The sequence below is a fragment of the Corvus brachyrhynchos genome, unplaced genomic scaffold (genome assembly GCF_000691975.1).
Source record: "Corvus brachyrhynchos isolate BGI_N302 unplaced genomic scaffold, ASM69197v1 scaffold80, whole genome shotgun sequence".
Lineage (NCBI taxonomy): Eukaryota > Metazoa > Chordata > Aves > Passeriformes > Corvidae > Corvus > Corvus brachyrhynchos.
Genome location: NW_008236769.1, coordinates 4,823,017 through 4,843,412, shown reverse-complemented (window position 1 = coordinate 4,843,412; position 20,396 = coordinate 4,823,017).

The following is a 20,396-nucleotide window of genomic DNA, read 5'->3' as shown; positions in this document are numbered from 1 at the left end:
TGTATTTTCAGGGTTGGGGTTTTTTTGGGTGCGCGTTTGATTTTTTTCTCCCTCCTTTTCACTTTGCTTTATTTGATTTCATATATTTGATTTAGAACTTTCCCAGTTTCTAAAGACTATTTTGAATAATTCTCTCTCTAAAATGCTTGCTGTTGTCTCTGAAATTGGCATCAGTTGCATATTTTATAAGGACAACCTCCACTTCTTTATCTGTAGGATTGAGGAAAGTTTTGGAAGGCACAGAATTGGGCCCCCAAAAACTCTACTTGAAACAACTTCAAATATTGTCACTGAACCATTGATTCTAAACGTCCTGTTGAGTACAATGAAAAGAATCACACACCATCAGTATTCTTGGTTGCACATGGATCAGGGTTAAACATTGTTTTTTGGGAATAGCACAAAACTAGGAGTAAGAGAGGTTTGATTTTGTTGGTTCGTTTGTCCCCAACTTTTAATACATATGTCAGACAGTTCTTATAACCTCTCTTTTCACTGATTTCCTTGTCTGTAAAAGCGAATCAAAGATGCTTGTGAAGTGCGTGCCTCCTCAGGGGAAGACGCTATTGCAGCGCAGGATGTCAGTGGTTGGCCTCTGGCCCTGGAATCACTCATGCGGTTGAAACAAACAGTGCTGGGCCCAGTGAACCTGTAGGACATCCAGTGTTGGTGTCAGAAGCCAGGTCTGTACCGTGCCCTGGTCTGCTCAGGACTCTTTGCTTCGATTTCCCCTTCTAGTGCCTGGCAGTGGAATGCATGTTTGTGCTTGGCTGGCACTGGTGCTGTGTGAAACGTGGCTGGAAGCAAATTCTAATTGCAATTCCTTGTGTGCACCTGGCACAAATTTCAGCACTGCTAACATGTAGCAGTCACCAGTAAAAAAGGGGGGTGCGACAAGATTGTGTTCACGGTTGTTGCTATGATTTTGTAATTCATATTAAAATAGTTGTCTTCTTTTCGTTCTGCTTCTAAGCTTCCTGAGAATGATGCAAACCAGGCTTTTAAACCTTATTTGCAGAAAAAGGTTGTGATAATACAACAGCTTGAAGCCACCGTGAGATTTGGAATCATGGGGGTAAACAAAACTTGTTCCGAATAAAAATGTGCTGAAATGCTTGCGTGGTGCCCCACACAGCACCAGGTAACCGTGCGAGGAGGCCGAGCACAGCAGCAGCCCTGCAGCCTCACGCAGGGGATGCACTGCTGTGCCAGGGACCTGGGGCTCAGCCCCGAGGGGTTCCGGGCTCTGCTCCCACACCTCTTCAGCACAGCCTGTCAGACCCTGCCCGGCTTCTCCCTGCTCTGTGGTGCTGGGCTGACTGTGATGCTGAGCCTTCGAGGGGCAAAGAAGAAATGTAGATGATCCTGGAGGAATGATAAAAAAACCTTGATGTTTATAACTGGCTGCCTGCTTGCTATTTAAACATGCAGGGAGACATTTGATAAATATTTAAGTAGCACCAATTTATCTAGTGCTGTACATGTTTAACAAGATGAATACTAAAGAGGATAAATAGATTAAGATTTCCAAAATGATTGTGCCAAATGTGTCTTTTTACTTCAAGCCTCTGTGTAGCAAGGATGTTTCCACCAGTGTAACTATCGCTTAATATATTAAAAAACCATGTGCTTTGAAACCCCAACAAGCATATCCTGCTCCAAGGTAGCCATGCTGAACTAAGCAGTATTTTGTGCCACTGCAATACTTCTATGGTGTATCAACAGAACATCTTCAGGTCAGACCAGGCTGGGGATTCTGTGCCTCTGCTCTGGCTGTCACCTTGAACATCTTTGTTCTCACCTTGAAAGGCTTTGCTTTGAAATGAAGATGGTTTTAATGTTTAATATTTCCCTTGCACACATGCACACTTGTCTCAGCAAACTCACATGTAAATACATGTGTACATACATTAAATGCGTGACCTCTGTGTATTTTTCTCTCAGTCACATGTGCTGAGGAGTAAGTTTGAGTGTGGAAGATTAGCTTGAGTACTTCGTATGACACATAAAGCCTCCATGAATCTCTCTTGATTAGTTCTCCTACCCTGACCCTAGTACAGAGGTAAAAATATTTAATGGCCTGTACTAAATTAAGTAACACAAGACTGTGACTCAAGTATGCATGACTAAATCTAGTTTAGTGATTCTTGTGCTTGAAGTGTGTCATCAAGCTACCCCCAGAAGAGAATGGCTTAGGTAAATACACTATGGGATCAGCTTGCAAAGAATCACATCTGAATTCTTGTTTATATTAGTCAAAACCATGCAAGAGCCCCCTGGCAGAGCTGGGCTTTTGCTTCAGATAGTAGAATACCCGTAAGAAATGAAATTACAGTGCTAATATTGAGAGTTGGTCCCTTTTGTTGTGTTTTGATTGAGAAAAAGGCTGCCTCCAGCATGGCACCGTGCAGCTATCATGGCCACTGAAATCAGGCAGCAGATTCCAAATATATTTTAGCCCCTTTTTTGTGCTTTTATTTGCTTCCCCCACCACACCAGAGGAGCTCAGCTGAGAGCTGAGTGTCATGTTAGAAACACAGACTCACATCCTCCACAGAGGTTCAACTTCACATGAGTCAGGATAGCACAAGACTGGACCAAGTCTTCTTGACAGACCAGAAAGAGCTGAACTTCTGTTTCCTTGCAGTAAACATTTCCTGATACAGCTCCCACTGAAGAATGGGGCAGAGCTGCCTCTGCCCCCCACCAGAGCAGCCTTGCCCCACACAGCCGAAACCCTTACCAATTCCTCTTCTTGAAGGCAAAGGTGGCAGTGGCTGCCTCTTGTGGGGTTTTAGCTGTCCCTGTCAGGTTCCTGCCTTCAGCAGCTGCCTCTTCTGCCCATGTACTAAGCCTTAAGGCTTCACTTAAAGGAAGGGGAGAGTTTCCACATGGTCTGGTGAATTCTTTTTTGGAGCTATAAAAACCTTAAAAATGCTTTAGAAATTACACTATCATGTATGAGAAATATAGCCTATACGTCCATATATATAAACCAGGATTTCATATTAAATGCATTTATCTTCATTCTGTCACCCATAGAAAGTTATTTTCACCATTAAAATTATGCATGACAACTTGTTTATCCATTCTGAATGCACTGGATGGGAACTAGTTTTCCCTATTCAGAGATGAACATACATCACCTTCAAACACAAATATCACATATATTTCAGATGCTTCCTGAAAGATTTAATTCCTTCATCAATTTCTTTAGACAGAATGTCAGGGACAAAACTCTGGGTTCTGTACTGTGGAAAGATATTCCTTTGGTCTTATTAACACACTGTGAGAGAGAGGCTGTCAAAGCTCCCTCCACAAATGGCAAGGAAGGGACACTTCACCAGTGAGGCAATAAAAAGCTAAATGGGAGGCTACCAAAGCCACAGCATTATTTTATTTTGGAGCAACTTGCCAGGACGGCAGGAGTCCTGGTGCCTCAGAGGCCAGGGGCTGAAATACAGACCAAAACACTGCTCTCAGCTGGAGAAAGACCTAGGCCTTCAACTAAGTCCCCCCCAGTTAACCCGTGGAAATCAAAGAGAAAGTAAAGGAATTTTCATGTCCTCTGTAATTGGAAAAATATGTAGAGGATTTATTTTATCCAGATTTCACAAGATCTGGTTAATTTTGCTTACCAAAGCAAGAGGGTCTGAAGAAGAATTCCCCAGTATGTGGCCCCTCTTGGAGACAACACAATTTTTCATGCTCCTGCTAGGCAGAATTACCTGGGGGTCCCTCCACTGCCAACACTATGGCAATTACCAGAGCAGAGAGGCAATAGATAAAATATCAGGATATAGAAAACACTAGTTGCCTACTGGCTTCTGTATTTACAATTGTTTTGCCCCAAATACGAACACTGTAGTCTATTGCAAAGAGCCATTTAGGGGTGTGGAAGCAGAGGAAGAGCTTGGGGTAAATTTGTGCTGCTTTTGAGTGAAGTTTCAGTAGCATATAAACACTGGCAATGCTCAACCTCTTGCTGTGAATATCTTTTTTCCCTAGTCCTGGGGTGAATTTCAGTATGAGATATAGCCTTTAGAAAAACATTAATTAGTATTTCAATCCACAACATGTAGCTTGAGCCAGCTGTTCTTTTAGATTCATCTACAGCAGCACATGCCCATTTCTGAGATTTTATAAATAAATTAGACTGTGTATGTACTTGTTTTCAGTTGCACGTAAAGAGGACTCACATTTTATGTGAATTTTCCCTCCAGCAACTGAAAAGTTCAGTATTTGAACATCCTGCAATGGAAGCTCTCATCCATTTTTTTTTTTTTTTGCAAAAAACCCCTTGTGATGAGTGAGGACAGGAGAGGTGAAGGAATCATCAAAAAACCATTCCCAAATTGTCATACTGCCTTTGTAATGGCTGCTGGAAGCTGTACATGTTCATGTAGAAACTTACTTTGAGCATTATTGTCAGGCTCTTCCTGGCACGTTCTCTGTTTCATAAGTAGCAGTCAGAGTTACTAAGTGATTGTGCATTATTTACACATCAGTGCTGTGCAATTTCCATCACCCACCTACAGAACCATCCAAATTCAACAGCACACTCGCCTATTCATTATGCATAACTTCCCAAGTCTCAGATACACACTTCAGGCCATGCTTTTCTACATTTTTTTTTCCTGTTTACTAATTTACGCCTCCTTTGCCCTACAAATATAAGTAATTAATTCTGAATATTTTATGCAAAATGAAATACTAATGGGATTTGAGTCTTTCTGATAAGGATTCAGATTTCCTAACTGGTATTCATACAAAACTTAGTCTCTAGGTTTCAAAATAGATGTGATCCACAGTGCAAAGCTGCTTAAAGACACAGAAATAACAATGCTTAAAAGAAAAAAAAAAAAAAAGAGATAATAAGTGTCGCTCATGCAATTTCTCAAGATTTCTTCCTGAGCAGGAAACACTGTTTCTTCCCCAAGGAAATGACAGTGCTGAAACCTCTCCCATTACCCGTTTGGAAGAAGATTAAAAAAAGGAAAAGTCCATCCTCAAGCTGACAACTGGTTCATGCTGCAACAGTCATGTTTTTCAGTGTTCATGGTGTTCACCATCGAGGCAGCCAGGTTAAAGGCAGAAGACCCTCCCTCATCTGTTTTGGAGTAACAAGCACTCTGAAGTCATAAACCGCCCCTCCCTCGCCCCCAACCGACCAAACAATTGTTTTAATTTCCAGTTGAAAAGAAACAAAGATATTTTTGTTCAACCTGGAGCCTTCTCTCAGTATTTTCTGGATGCACCCAGTTATGCCATGAAAAACAAGTTTTTAGCAATTTGGTGTTTCATGCTCTATGGCCACTTTCTCACTACGTGCAGTTTGGTTGACTGGGGAAATTTGAGTTTTATTTGCACTCATGTGATATTTCCACTCGATGTCGTAGTCCATATCATACCTTGCCCTCCTCACTCAGCATCCCTCTATTACCCCTATGGGGGGAATATTGCCTCCAGTATGGCATTCATTGATCTGGGAGATCTCCATGCTCTCAAAATCAAATAAACTATTTCTATTTACACCATTATGTTCTAGATAATGATTTTTTTCATACAATGGGACAAGAACTCCAAGCCTACTGATGCTAATAGCTAAAGCAAAAGTGTGGACACCTCTAAGCAAGAATGAATCAGGGGCTATCCTTTATTTGCCAGCATGCACCATAAAGAAGATCCACAGGAAGAAGGGTTGACTGATATCCAAAAACTGCAAGCCCAGTGCTCCACCTGTACCTTTGTCAAGCATCTAAGAGACAGCCAGAGCTAGTGCTGCCTTCACTTGTGCAGGACTACAGTCCCTGTTACATGAAGGAATCCAAGACTCTAATTCAGACACCTGTGGCTGTGCAGAGTTACACTGAAATCACCTGTACAGGAACTGCAGCTTGAAAACAGACAAGTTACCTGCCAGAAAATTAGATATCCCAGATGCAAAGACCCAATTTTTTCAGGACAGAATACTTACATAAACACCGGGAATTGACTGGGCTTCTTGTCAAAATAACATACAAGAAGTTTAATTTGTTTTCTGAGTAACTTGCCTTATTTTATTTGGTTGGTTTGGTTTGGTTTTTTTTTTTTTTTAGTAGAGACCTTAGAGGAAATAGTGATCCTACTAGAAGTATTTTTCAGATATTCATCAAAAGAATTTCTGGTGACAATGGTGGTTTTTATTTCTGAGTTGGACATCAGACAACTACTGGGCAGAGCAGCACATAAACCTGGAAAATTTCTCACTGGAGTCCTTTACAGATATCAAATTCTAGCTCAGTTTCTCAATTGTTGACAATCCGTGGGGATTATATGAACTACTCTTGCTTGTGTGTTGTGCAAGTATCTTCCCTGATCATTAGAGCTATGAGGAATATTATTGAGTCTGGGAAACAGACAGAGGCAAGTCCAGCAGGATGGGTCCAGAGGAACTTCCTCTGGCAGAACTCCAGCAGCTCCACTCAAACACTGCAACAGCTTGTGCAGCACTGACTGAGTCTCCCTTCAGAGCTCAGGTTTCCAACATATGGTGGCCATAAAAGGGCACAAACAACTTGCATTAATTGCACAAGAGATAAATAAGCAGTAAAAAATTTGGAAGATCAAAGATGGAGAGCTGATTAGTATCAATGCCAGATGTTCTGGAAAAAGTGGTCCTGACTGGAAATCAGAAATTGTTGACAACCCAGTGTGTACACTAATTCACAGTTGCATTTATCTCCATCTCTTCACTACTGCCAGTGAAACAGGGTATTCTTTGGAAAAGCAGCTGCTGTTTGGTGTGCTAGGGCACTGTCCTTGTCTCTGATGACCTCCCTCTTCCACGTGGGTTCTCCTGTTAACCCACAGTGGAAGCCACCAGGTTAAATAAGATACCATTAGGTTAAATGAGGTTATTCAGGTGTTAGACGGGCCTTGTAGCAGGAAATTAACAAACTGAGAGGAGGGGCTGGATGTTAAAAAGAGTGTCACAGTTTAGGAAGGAGAATGTGTGTGAAGCCCCACAGCAAGCGTTGGCAGTCTAATTCAAACTCATTTCTTTCCAGCAGTTTCCAGGGTTTACCGCATTGAAACCGTGCCCAGCAAAGGAAGAGGACTGCTGTAGTAAAGTGGATGTGTGTGCCAGTTTCAGCCAGGGCAGGGTTAATTTTTTACAGTAGCCAATTCGGTACCATCTCACATCACTGAAAGGTACAGGAGTGAGGGACTCGCTCGCTTTTCCAGGGCAGGGAACAATGGTGTGGTGGGGAAGAGCTGGCTGATACTTTGTTTTGTTTTTTCTGTGTAAATAGTTTCTTTGTCTTATACCTTTTATTATTAATATTGTTGCTGTTACTTTCGTTTTCTTATCTCATTGTCCTTTCCAGTAAATTGTTCTTATCTCGCTCTGTAATCTCTGCCTTCTCTCTCCCACCAGATGAGGGGGGGAAGGGGAACACCATCTGGCTTGGGAGACTCTCAGTGGAGGGGGAGGTCACTAACTTAGGGAGCGCCGTTCCTCACTCACGACATTGTGTTTCCACTGATTTCAAGAGGAAGGCTATGAATCTTGGTAAGTACAAGGCTAAGCCACAAAGCTCACTTGGGCATTGCTTAAGTAGGTGCAGGTATGAGCACAAGGGAAGAAAGAAGAAGGAGGGGGCCAGGAGGACTGCCGTGGGTACAGTTGCAAATGCACACGTAGCAGGACCCTAAAAGAAAGCCTGTAAAGACAGGACTCTGGGTACTGGCTGTAAGGCTGATGAGATGTTAGAAATCCTGTTTGGTCTTTTTCAGGCTCTGCTAAACAATGCCAGAGTCTTTGCCAACAAGCAGCATCCTGTTAAAGATGCATCCATGTTCACTTTCTTCCTGCAGTTAAAACAGTCTGAAAGACCTTTCTTATCTTTCAGTGTCTTGGTTCAGTTGTGCAGCAATTCAAAGTGAAACCTATGAAGATGTTAAGAAATTCCTTGAGTTACAAATTAAATCTGCACTACGATCTGCTTTAGAGATTGTCCTTGCGTTACCATGAACAAGAAAATGAAGATGAGCGTTGTATTTTTTTCAGACTCTTGTAAAAAAGACTTCCAATAAAGCTGTCTGAAATTAAGGGAATATTTAGTGTTTGCATTAAGGACTGTGTGAAAAAGAGCATTTGTTTCAAACGGTGTTAGTACATCTTTGATCAGTTCTATTGATGCCATGAACATTTTTTGCCTTTTCTTTAATACCCCTGTTATACCTTTTTACAACTTCTGTATTCTCGGTGCTTTTTGCCTACATTCTTGTCTTGTTTGTCAAGCTGAGAGACTAAACATTTTAGAAGCTTCGTAGCTAGGGATCAGTGTGCCCCAGACCCCAAGGTCCTCTCCAGAACACATTTTGTAAACTAAGATAGAACCATCCAGGGGAAGGTTCCTTGGGGAGGGGGGCTCATTCGACCCTCTCATTGGGGAATTTTTGATAGATCTGCTAATTAGTAAGACCTATAATGTGATACCAGATCTTTTGGGGGAGAGGCGGTGTGCATTTCGGTGCATTTGACCTGGACGTGTGCACCTAGGGATCCTTAAAATAAATACCAAGGTAAAATCCCTTTTCACCTTCTAACTGTGTTTGACTCTTGATTTTAAGACCAGAAAAAGGCATCACTATAAGCTAGAGGTGTGTTATATTTGGATTTTGAGACAGAAGTGTTTGATTTGCATTTTTTAATTTTCTTGAAAACAAATAAATTTGAACTACAGCTTACTCAAAGTGTTTGTTGAAGAGAATTGGTCTATCAAAATGCCTGAACAGACAAAAACTGCCTTCTTCAGCTCAAGAGAATTCCTGTGCTATTATATTTTCATGCTCCCATTCAACTTCTGCAGATGAATACTACTAGAAGGAAATGGTCAAGTTTTCAGATCATCAGTTACTGCCCTCAGGTGTTCACACAGCTGTGGTCGTTCCCAACAGCAGCTCCCCTGAAACTGTAGCATAGGGGCTGGCCTCCACTCAGTACAGTTGTAGTCACCAGATAACAAATGCTCCTGCTAGAGAGGGAAGTGCCTTCAGAGCACACCCCCCAGCATGTGACCTGTGCTGAATTTCATTCATTTTAAAGAACCATTTCTAGGTTGGGGCTGGGCACAGACATACACATTGATGTGTTGTGGAGAATGTTGCTCAAATGAAATGAAAATAGAGAAAAATATGCTTTTTCAGTAGTTACCCAACCTGAATTCTACTGTTTGCTTTCTACTACAGCCAACAGCACCTTTCAGACAAACAGAGGAGCTGCAGTAGAGCACGGCTGCCAGTCAGAACTTAAATGGTAAATATGATTAATGCATACTTTACCTCACCAAAGTGCTACAATCATTTTAATATTGCCACACTAATTTGGTCCAATGGTACATCAGGTCTGGAGAGACCTGCCTTCTCACTTCTAATTGTACTGTTCAAAGACACAGATAAATCATAAGGTCAGGACAGAGGAAGACATATTCTTTAAACTTAGATTTCTGAATTCCCAGATATGGATTAAAGAAGGAAAGAGAAAAAGTGTTCTCTGTGTTATCAGATTATTATTCGCTCTAGAGGACTGTATGTGAGTGTAAACTCAACGACTTGTGACAACAGTTCAGCCAAAGTAAATTGTTCTGCAAGCTGTATATTTGCAGGGGGTCCGATGCTGGTCAGCACCGGTGTGCCGTGACCTTCCTAGAGAGAGCGTCCTGCCCCGAACAACTCTTCCAAGGGTGGTGGCAGGCCTCTCTGGGCAGCAGGGGAATTCAGCAAGTGTAGCAACTTCTCTGCTACAAGTGATACCAGCTCTCCTGATTCAGCTCTTTGTGAAATCACCCAAGGCGAGCTCGGGGACAGAGAGACAGGAACCTCGTCTGGCTGTTCCACAGAGGTGGCTTTTATTGTCCAGCAGCCCCTGTGAAGGAAAGGCCAGGGACAAAGGCTCCCTGGGTTAGGGGCAGAAGCAGGGGCTTTTTATGGGAAAGGCAGGGAGTGGGGTAGAAACCAACTAGCCAACTGGGTACAGGCTATTACCATATAGAAACAACACATGCTGGGGGCGGTTCACTTTGTCACCATGACCCAGAGGAAGGTTGCTTATCTTTGGGGAAAGTCTTTTTGCCTTCAGGCCTCTGTTCTCCAAGGGAGTGCAGAGGGCTCTTGTGCCAAGGGCTCCCAGCCCTCCACACGGTATGTCAGCTAACCCTGCTGACAATCGGGTCTGCTCTAATTGCTGCCTTGAAAAGAAGCTGTGCACAGCCGAGGCAACTCGGTAACATGCTCATTACAGACATGGGAATTAGGGGTTGTTCAGTTCTTACCATGATTGCTCTTAATAAGCCCATATAATTATATGATAATATGATGCACAATTTCTTCTATGGGTTCTCTGCACTAAAAGAGCATTTCACCCTGGGAGAAAATGCTTAGTTAATGCTAAGGTGGCAAGCCTCATTTTTGCACTGCAGTCCTGCCACTCTCACAACACTTGTGCTTGCTGTATTTCCTAAGGCTGTGACTCCTGGGGCCATCTGATTGTACAACAATCTGCAATTTATGTATTTATTTTAGAGAAAAACTCTCCAGTTCTTAGGGCTACAGAAAAAGCCTCCAAGTAACTACCACTAATAAAAAAGATGTCCTGGAGGTCAAAAGAAAGTGGCATTAGAAGCCTTTTGTTTTTTGAATCTCATGGTGTGTATCAGTCATGGTGCTTCAGACAGGGGTGAACCTGCCCTGCATTTTATCCGCGGAGAATAGATAATCCTGAAATCTGCTCTGGAAATTGCCTTGCACATTTCCTTGATGAAGCCCAACACAATGAGTAAATCAAAAGTCAATCAAAGAGTTTCTTTGCTTCAGGCAAGTGCTGTTCTTTAGGATGGACCAGTGCTATAGGTCCTTCTGGCCTTGTTCCTTACTCTCAGATTTTGGGTCAGTGAACTAGATTCCCTGTTCTTCATTTCATGGATTTCTTAAGCAGAAATAGTCTTCTATGTCCCACTGTGAGAGAACGTGCTGCTGTGAGGCTTAATTGAAATTTGTTGGTTTTGATATTATTGGCTGAAATGTGAAAGCATGATATTACATTTGCACAGGGATTTACTGCATGTTTCAAAAAGCAGAAAGGACTGTGGTTTAGACGAAAGCTGTTACAGAATTTGGGGTATACATTTTCATAAGTGTATCACTTTCAAGCAGACACAGGCTTTTTAAGTAGTGCCAGTTGTTTGCTAGGGGAGTGGCCCAGAAGGATCTATAGTATATTTCCTAATTAATTGCTTCAGATTAAAGGTATCTTTAACTGTTACTGCATTGAAGGGCAAGCTATAGTTGTGCTTTTAACTTACAACCCAAAAATTACTGATTGAATTTGTTTTAATTAGGGAAAGTCAGCTACAATTGAGGAGCTGCCCCACATAATTTTGAAGATTTTTGTAAATTGCAATGCCCTGGAAATTGCTACCATTTCCTTGATAGCAATAGTGTGGGGTGGGTTTTGTGGGGTTTTGGGTTTGTTTTGGGCTTTTGCTGTTTGTGGGGTTTTGTTTGCTTGTTTGTTTTCATTGCCTTGTTTGTTTGTTTTTGTGGAATTTGTTTGTTGGTTGTTGTTTTTATTTTAACAAGTATTTGACTTTAGGTTTTTTTCATTAGATGTTATAGAGAAGATTTGGGTCTTTACACTAAATTAGCATTGTATAAAAATACATTCATTGCACAGAAAACCTGTCAGGGTGAAGTATGTCTCTGATTCTTTGTGGTGTGCTGGTATTGCACTAAGAATACAGGCTCAAGGACTTAACTTCATGCCTGAAGTATTTTTTTTTCAATTCTTATCCAAAAATACAACATCCAAATCTTTGACACTTTGCTGGAAGTGTAAATGTAAAGATTATTGAAGTGTAAAGGAAATCAGGCAAATCTTGCAGCTTTCATCTCCTCTTCACAACACTACATCGAGGATTTCATGTCAAGATAGTGACATCGTAAGTGGAGCTGATACTGCATCTTAATTGCCTCCTTCAGGTCTTGAAAGAAAGTGGTATTTGATTATCTGTAATCAAGGTGTCAGGGTCCTAAAGCCAAACCATTGATCCATATTTATGGCTATTACACCTTAATAATGAGAAGTGCCAATCTCAACAGAGTATGCAAGAGATCAGTTTCATAAAAGTACTCATGTGCTTAAATAAAATTAATTAACATCTAAATCTTTTTAAAGTCTAGCCCAGACTTGATGCAATTTGGCCATGCTGCTACATGAGAAACATCCAAACTTTATGCTGACAGAGACAACCTAATGATAGATTTGCTTTATTGACTATAAGGTACTTCATTAGGAGCATAACATGGAAAGGAAGAATCACTCCGTTGGTTTTGTTCCAACAGAAGGTTTTTGTGAAGCATTGACAGGAGGATGGCCTCCAGTCTTGGGATCAATCTGACAAAATATGGAGAGCCTAGAGGAAGGAACCTTAAGCTACTTTAGTCTAGGAAAAGAGGTGATCAAGAAGACATATGATAACAGTCTTCCACTAAAAATATAGTTAGGAAGGAAGTGATTTGTTGCTCACTCTACCTGCTAGGGTAAGGAGACAGGAAATGAATGTATCACAGGCTTCCTCTTCTTCTGCTTTTAGTAGGTAGCACCAGAATAAAGATGGTTTATTATGCTGCTCCAGTATCCTGCCAGCAAGTAAGGATTCACTCTGTGTTGTAGAAAAGAAAAAAGTGTCTCACCAAAAATCCAAATTACAGTCATCACTGCAATGAAAAAGCAGCAGGGACTGGTGAAACTTTCAGACGGGTGAGATAGAAGGGCTCCTGCCCAGGAGATGTGTTCTCTGCACCCAAGGAGCACTAAGATAGCCAAGAGTCACACAGGAAGGGACCCTGGCTGATCAACTACGGTACTTACAGAGAGCAGGAGAGAAAATAGTAGTGATGCTGCTCTAGACTTGCGAATCCTAAGCCTTCTGCTCCAGAATCAGGTGAAGCCAAAAGCTTCCTGGAGGGAAGCACACAGGTGATGTTTCCAAGATGGCTTTGTCAGCCTCAGCCATGGGATGATATTGCATGAGCTGTTGAGGAAGATGGGAATCTTCTTGACAAGAGAAGCTTCTTTGCCTGTCAGATTTCCAGGATGGGGAGGCTTTAAGTCAGATGTGGGAGAAAAAGAATAACAGGAGTCCATTTGTAAGCAGTAACAGTTAAATCTCAACTAAAGCCGAAGGACCAGAAAAAATCAGGTAGTGACTGTAAATTCAAGGGAAGGACAGGTAGGAATACGCCTGCACAGAACATTTCAGATGCTTGTGGATACTGCCTGAGCTGCACACCACTCCATCTCCCTGGGACAGCAAAGCACAGGGACAGAGGGAGAGCCACAGCCTTTACCCTGTGTTGGAGGGTCATGGTGGCTGACTTTGAAAAGAGTTCTCTCTCTTGTTTCTCATCACTGGACATTTAGGACATCGTAAAATGCTTCAGAGATTTATCTCATATCTTCTCTATTTCTGCTTGAGGGCCTTTCGAAACATCACTTCTGGTGACAGCTTAGCACTTTTCTCCTTTTACCCCAGAGGTAATCGAAAGCACATCGATAGGACTTTGCTCATCATGAGAGTTTCTTACTTTATTCATATCACCCTTCTTTGTGGAAACACCACACTAAGACAAAACACAGCAGCACAATCCCACCATTCTCCCTACCAAATATACCACCAGCAATTTCATGGGATCTCATGAGGATCTTTGCACATAAGTACAGAGGTTTGTGAGATTTTTCACTTATCTTAGGTCTTCTCCTTGGCACCAAACCAGAAAACTCTGAAAAGTGGTTAACAAAGTTGTTAGCAGATTTCTTGTGATTTAAAAGAGCAATCTTTGGAAAAGGGAAAAAGGAAATGACAGAGCAAACCAACTGCAGTCTTCCACAGTTTTTCTGGGCACATAATCAGATTTGGGTTTTGTTCCTTTCAGCATTTGAAGAGTAATGTGATGATGAATGAAAGCCAGCATAAATTTGTAAGATCATTTCAAACCAGTGCATTTCCCTTCAACAGTGCAGTACACTGTAAGGGGAGAAGCAGCAGATAATCACATATGTTCACTTATATGAGGCCTTTGATACTCTTCTGTGTGATATTCTCAAACTAAGGAAACAGTAGAGATTAAAATTGCTTGGAGCAGTTGACAAAGCTTCTTGGGAAATCCTGCTTGGGGAATCACTATTTAATCATCACACAGCAGTAAGATTCGGCAGGGGTCTCTTCATGCTCCATTGCCACTCAGTGTTTTCAATCAGTAATATTGGTCAGGTGCCAGAGAAAGGTGAAGTGCAGGCTGTGGATACACTACACAACAGGAGTTTAAAACGAACTTGACTAAGCACAGAAACAGATGGCAAAAAATTGAACCGAAGCAGCTCTAATACAGGATTTTCTATTTTAGCAGCAGTATACTACAGCACAAGTGCAGGCTTGGGAGTAATCAGGCAGTTCCATTGGAAGCATATAGTTCCTGCAGCACATTCAAACTCTCCTGGGTCAGAAGTGGCATCCTGTTTTTAAGAGGTAAATTCCATACCAGGATATGGCAGCTAAAAACTGGCTGATGTAATCCTCAGGTTCAGCTCAGCTGGGATGGAAGGTATCAGCTGGAGTTCTGTGCTCAGAATGAGCATGGGGCACGCTCTCCACACAAACAGAAGCTGAACTCATTGTGGGGGTTTAGCAAGAGCCTGAAGGGAAACACAAAGCAGCCTCAGCTGCCAAGGATGCAAGAAGAAAAGAGAGGGAGAGGCGCAATCTATTCTCCATGCCAAGGATGGACAAAAAATAGGGAGGGTTAAATTTCAGTAAGGAAGACTTAAAACAGACAGTAGGAAGGTAATAACAGCATTTGCAGTGCACATATTTACTGTTCATGAACATACAAAAATGTACCTCTGGAAATGTGCACCCAAATGCATGTTCCTCCTATGTTGCACTTCATGGATGAAGTTCTACATTTTCAGAGATTAATTTCAAAAACTCTGTTTTCCCCCCACTGTTATTTATCAGCCCCCTCCTTCCTTCCTTTTTTCTCTTTTTTTTTTAGTAAGTAACATTGCATATACGTTCTTTGTAGATCATTAGCAACCATATAAATGACACATGCTTTAGAAGCCCCAGTCTGCTGAGCATTACCCACAGTGGGCAGAAAAAAATTCCCTGGTTATTTTTTCTGTGGAAAACATTATTCTGAACAATTTCTCTTCAAGACACTAGGAAAGACTTTCAAATGCTCCATAATATGCTAAACAGAATTAACAGGTTTCATGAGGCTTTTAGACCACAGCTTCTCCTTACTTAGGGTGATCATGCTATGATTTATAGCTTGTAGAATTTATAGGATTGTATTTGAGGGTTGCCAGTTGTCCTCATCCTCATATTACCCAGTAGTGAAATCAAAATGCTGATAATTTGATGCCCGTGTCACTATTCACCACAGGCTGCCAACAGCTGCTCTGGGTATGAGACAAACCCAAAGCCAGAAATTGTCTTTGGAAGAAGAAAAGGTAATTACTATTAAAATAAGACAACCAACACTTTTTAATAGCCCAAGAGCCCTTCCCAAGAGGAATTCCACTGAGAGTATTTTCCTCTACAGACAAGATTTATTCAGTCTTTTATCTTAAAAACACCCCAAAGCTGCAGATTATGGCCTGGATGAACACTAGAATAACCAATGAAAATCTGACATATCCAAAATGACAGCAAGGATACCAGATTTAAGATCTATCTCATTTCTTTGGTGTTTCAACTCTAAGGAGAATTTATAGGTAAACCAAGACCTGCAAACTGAGTATGAAGTGTATTGGTCTCTTACTCACTGTGCTCTTTGTGCTCTCATGGACAGCTCACATCAGAGCTAAACCAGAGATTTTTTTTTTGCTCCTTACTGTGGTTGTATGATACTATGGAGCTTGTATTTTTGTTTCCCAGGATTTGCAGTTTAGTTGCTGTATCAAGAGCTTAGCACACCTACTACCCCCAGGCTCCTTGGGACAAAAATCCACATTACTGAAAACTGGGACTATGGGAATTTTAATTCTTTAGAAACTAGACTTGTCAAGTCAATTAAATAAAAACAATAAAGCAAATGGTACATGTATTCAGACCAAAAGCGGAAACTTGCCTTATGCAATTTGCCATTTTGTACATAAATGTATAAATCAGGTAAATCAATTCCACAGAGTTACTCTGATGCCATTAGCAGAACATCTATGCAAAGAATCACTTACTAAATAAACACTGGGGCTTTGGTCCTTGCTTTTGAGAAACAAGGGTATAGCACAAAAACTGGCTGGAGAATTTATTCCTTCCCCCATGGAGGCCAAATAGCTCATGGTCAGCCAGTGAATAGCTGAACAGGCACCATAAAGCATTAACTCAGATGGAGCAGAACTCGCTCTACTCCAGTGTCAAAGAAATTTTAAGTGACTAAAGACAACTCAGATTTTTAGATCAGCCCACCAGGTGGGTCCTCTCCTATTGCGTTAGGGAGATTGCCTCCCATCAGTGGCTAGGGCTAAGCTTCAACACAAGGTTCACTTTCATTGCAGCTACACCTTGAGAGAGTCCAAAGGGCACAAAGCATCAACCCGAAAACAATGTCCCACAGCTTCCAGGTTAGATAAACGCAATACTTCAAGAATTGTTACCAGAAGAAACTCACTTATCACAGCTCCTGCTGCCTTGTATAGAAAGGTGGCTGGTGGCTATATTGCTGCCTTTAACAAGTCAAGTTCAAATCAAACCTGCAGGAAAACTTTGGTCCAGTGCTGTCACCAGGATGTACTTGGTAGCATCAACTCACACACCTTCCTGTGTTGATTTAGTGTGCCAATCCTAAGAATATGCTGGATCTTAAGTTTTATTGCCACACTTCTCAGTGCATCAATTGCATCACTTCCTAAGAATCCACAATTCCACTCATTTTAAACTGTCAGCATCAAAAAAGTGATTCCTGAGCTGATGCCTTAGGTTTTAACTTCCGTATTTTTCAAATCCTGTACTGCCCAGTGGGTAACTCTGAAGTTTCTTGTAGCCTGTTAACTTCTGCTCTCTCATGCTGGGTAGACATAACAAAACTTCTCCAGGCCTGCTCTCCAAGGACATTCAGACTGTCCTAGGCCCAAAATTTGTAAACCAACATCTTAAGAGGGGGGTGAGCTTGGGAGAACTACATCATTAACTGAAGCTTTAATTGGAGAATTAACCCTGATATGCAAATGAACCAAACCTACAAAAGTGTGAAGAACTTGTGACCTGGGGTCCATCTTGGGGTCCATTTTGGCAGCAGCCTCTGCCTCCCCAGGGGGTACCTTTGAAGGCCCTTCAAATAAATACCTACCTCATTCCCTTATTCTTGTCTAGTCTCTGTTTTTAGGTGGTCTCTCAAGGCATCAGAGCTACCTTGATACTTAATGTATTTTCAGGGACAGCTGACGAGGAGCCTACAAGATGGAGAAACTTTTTACAAGGGCATGTAGTGACAGCACAAGGGGGAATGACTTCAAACTGAGAGCAGGTTTAATTAGACATTAGGAAGAAATTCTTTACTGTGAGTGTGGTGAGACTGTAAGAAATTGACCAGAGAAGTTGTAGATGCCCTATCCCTGGAAGTGTTCAAGGCCAGGTTGGATCTGGCTCTAAGCAACCTGGTCCAGTGAAAGGTGTCCCTGGCCATGGCAGCGGGGTTGGAATTAGATGGTATTTAAGGTCCCTTCCAACTCTATTAGCATCACAGGCACATATTGATATTGAAAACAGTCAACAAAGTTATTACTGCTGTTGTCCAACAAACTGAGCATGGATGGGAAGAACAACCAACATAAAACCTGAGACTTCCTTGAACACCAAAAATTACGGTATTAAAAATATACTGCCTTGCAACATAGCTGTCATACTACCGATCTAAGATCAGTAATTTCTGATATAAAAATGTGAAAGCAGTAAACACAACATAACGTATAATGCATGCAACGTGTTTGCCTATGCAATACAGGATTTATCTAGCAAAGCTTAAATAGAACTGCACGAGTCAGCCTAAAAAACCCTAGAATCCCAGGTAGTGCTGCTGCAACCCACATCTTTGTACTCACAAAAACCTGACTCCTCTTTCTCCCTCTCCCCCCGATGCTCAACACCTCCTTGCAGTTCATCGGTCAGACAGAACTGCCTCCAACTGAGAATGAACCTCAGCTCTGCTTGATAGCATCACTCTCCCAGGCAGTGGTGATGAATGGAAGCCATGACAGCCTACACAGCCTGAAGCTGCAGCTGTGAGGCACAGGTGGGAGGCAGAATTACAAGGGCACATTTTAAAATCTGAGTTTATTTCATCACAAATACGATGAGTGTTTTGGTCAAAATTGAGAAATATTTTTAAACCCTATTGCAATTTTTGATTTTTCTGTTATTAGAACTGTGAGCTTACTAATGAGTGTTCTTTGGTGTTATGTATTTATGATCTTTCTTACAACTCTGTTGGCAGTGTTTTTCTAAATCTGGGTATACTGAAGACCTAAAAGAAGCCTAACTAGACTTAGGCTTGGTAGGTATGATTGATGAAAGTTACTACGAAAAAGACATACAGAAATGATACATCAAGTGTTCTCTGACAGCCTTCAGAGTCTAAACATCTTACACCATTATATACAGGAAAAACTTCCTTGAGATAAAGGTGGTCCCACCGCAGCTCCCTCTGCCAGCAGCTCAGTACTTACACAAAGCTATTTGCTTCCCTGGAGCAAAATTCAGGCAGTCCTAATTTCTAAGACAGAACACTTGCTCTGAAGAAGTTTTAAAAGCAAATTTTGTTTAGCATTTGTGAAGAGCATTCTGAAGCTATGACTCCCCAGGACTGAGTTGGAACAACTCCTGGTTTACTGACAATGGAGGAGCCCAGTTTGTAAGACAAAGTGTTGCAGTGTTTCAGGAGCTTCACAGAGTTTGATTACATTTGTGCTATAATTAAGTTGCATCCATCCTTGCTCACCACCACCAAGAAGATTCACAACTGCAGCCTAACAGCTGTGGCACAGCAGCCACAACTGGGCAAATACTGGCTTTAACAACAGTGACCTCATCAACTATGCTGGGTCACAGAAACAGACTTCAAAATGAATTATTAGACTACAGAAAATTTTGCACCACAAAAAATCAAGACAAAGTTGAAGTTTCAAACTCACTCTAAATTAAGGGGAGAGTAAATTAACAGTGTGCTTGTGATTGTAGAACGACTATGCTTGAGGGGAAATTCTGCTTGGCTGATGAACATCTGAAAGGCTTCAAAAGATTAATTAAATAGTCCTGTCAAAACCAGTTGTTTCTTAATGCTCCCATAATGGATAATACTAATTATGAATATACGCTGTACTCAATGTGTGCTTTTGGAATTAATTTGGCAAGTGTGACTTCAGCTGAAAAATCACTGCTTGCCTAGATTTTATTTTTGGTGGGATTTATCAATTGAAGAACTTAATTTATTCACTATTTAACCTCTGATGCTCTTATATATATCACTGTTAAGACAGAAGGTATTTGAGAAAACCTGAATGAACAGCTGTATCTATGGATGAGAAATTTGGTGTTGCTGGTTTTATTTGTTTGGGGGTTTGTTGCCCCTCAGCCACCTATAGAGTTCTGAGAGGACCACCCAGGGTCAGAGAAGCAGCTCTGACCTTTCATTAAAGGTACACTGCTAGATATCCAAGGAATCCCTATAAATCATGAACAAAAAGATGACAATCAGAGAGCTTGCAGCAAGAGGAAAGAATGAAGTGTGATGCCCAGCTGGGCCCCACCAGCCTTTGGGAGTTTAAGGGGAAGTGCTGTGTTTGCAATGCCCTCCACAGCAGTGCCTCGAGTACTCACTCCTTGGCGTTACGGTGACCCGAGGGCAATGCAGTCGCACCTCCACAGCAGGCAGGGATGTACCAGCCACACCCCAAAGCCCAGCTGTACTGCTTTAGACCCAGGCACCACAGTTCAAGTGTCAAAACAAAGCCCCAGGAGGATTCAGGCCGGGACTCCTGCCCCAGTGCCGTGAGCCATTACCCTTCCACTGCCACCACTGTGTGCTCAGCGAGGGCTTTGCCTGTGCTGAGCCTGCATTCACAGCTGGCTTTGCTGTGTAGGTCCAAGTCCAGTTGTAGTAACTGACTACATAAATTACAACTCCCCTAAGACACAGTAGTTTTTCATTCACATGGTGTGCGCCCTTAAAAACCAAATTAATAATAGGTTTCCATCAATCTTCCGTCTTCCTACAAGTGGCAATAACCAACTGCTACAGAAATAGATCTGAAGCCATGGATAACCCAGTTCTTATGCTCATTTGTGTCCCAC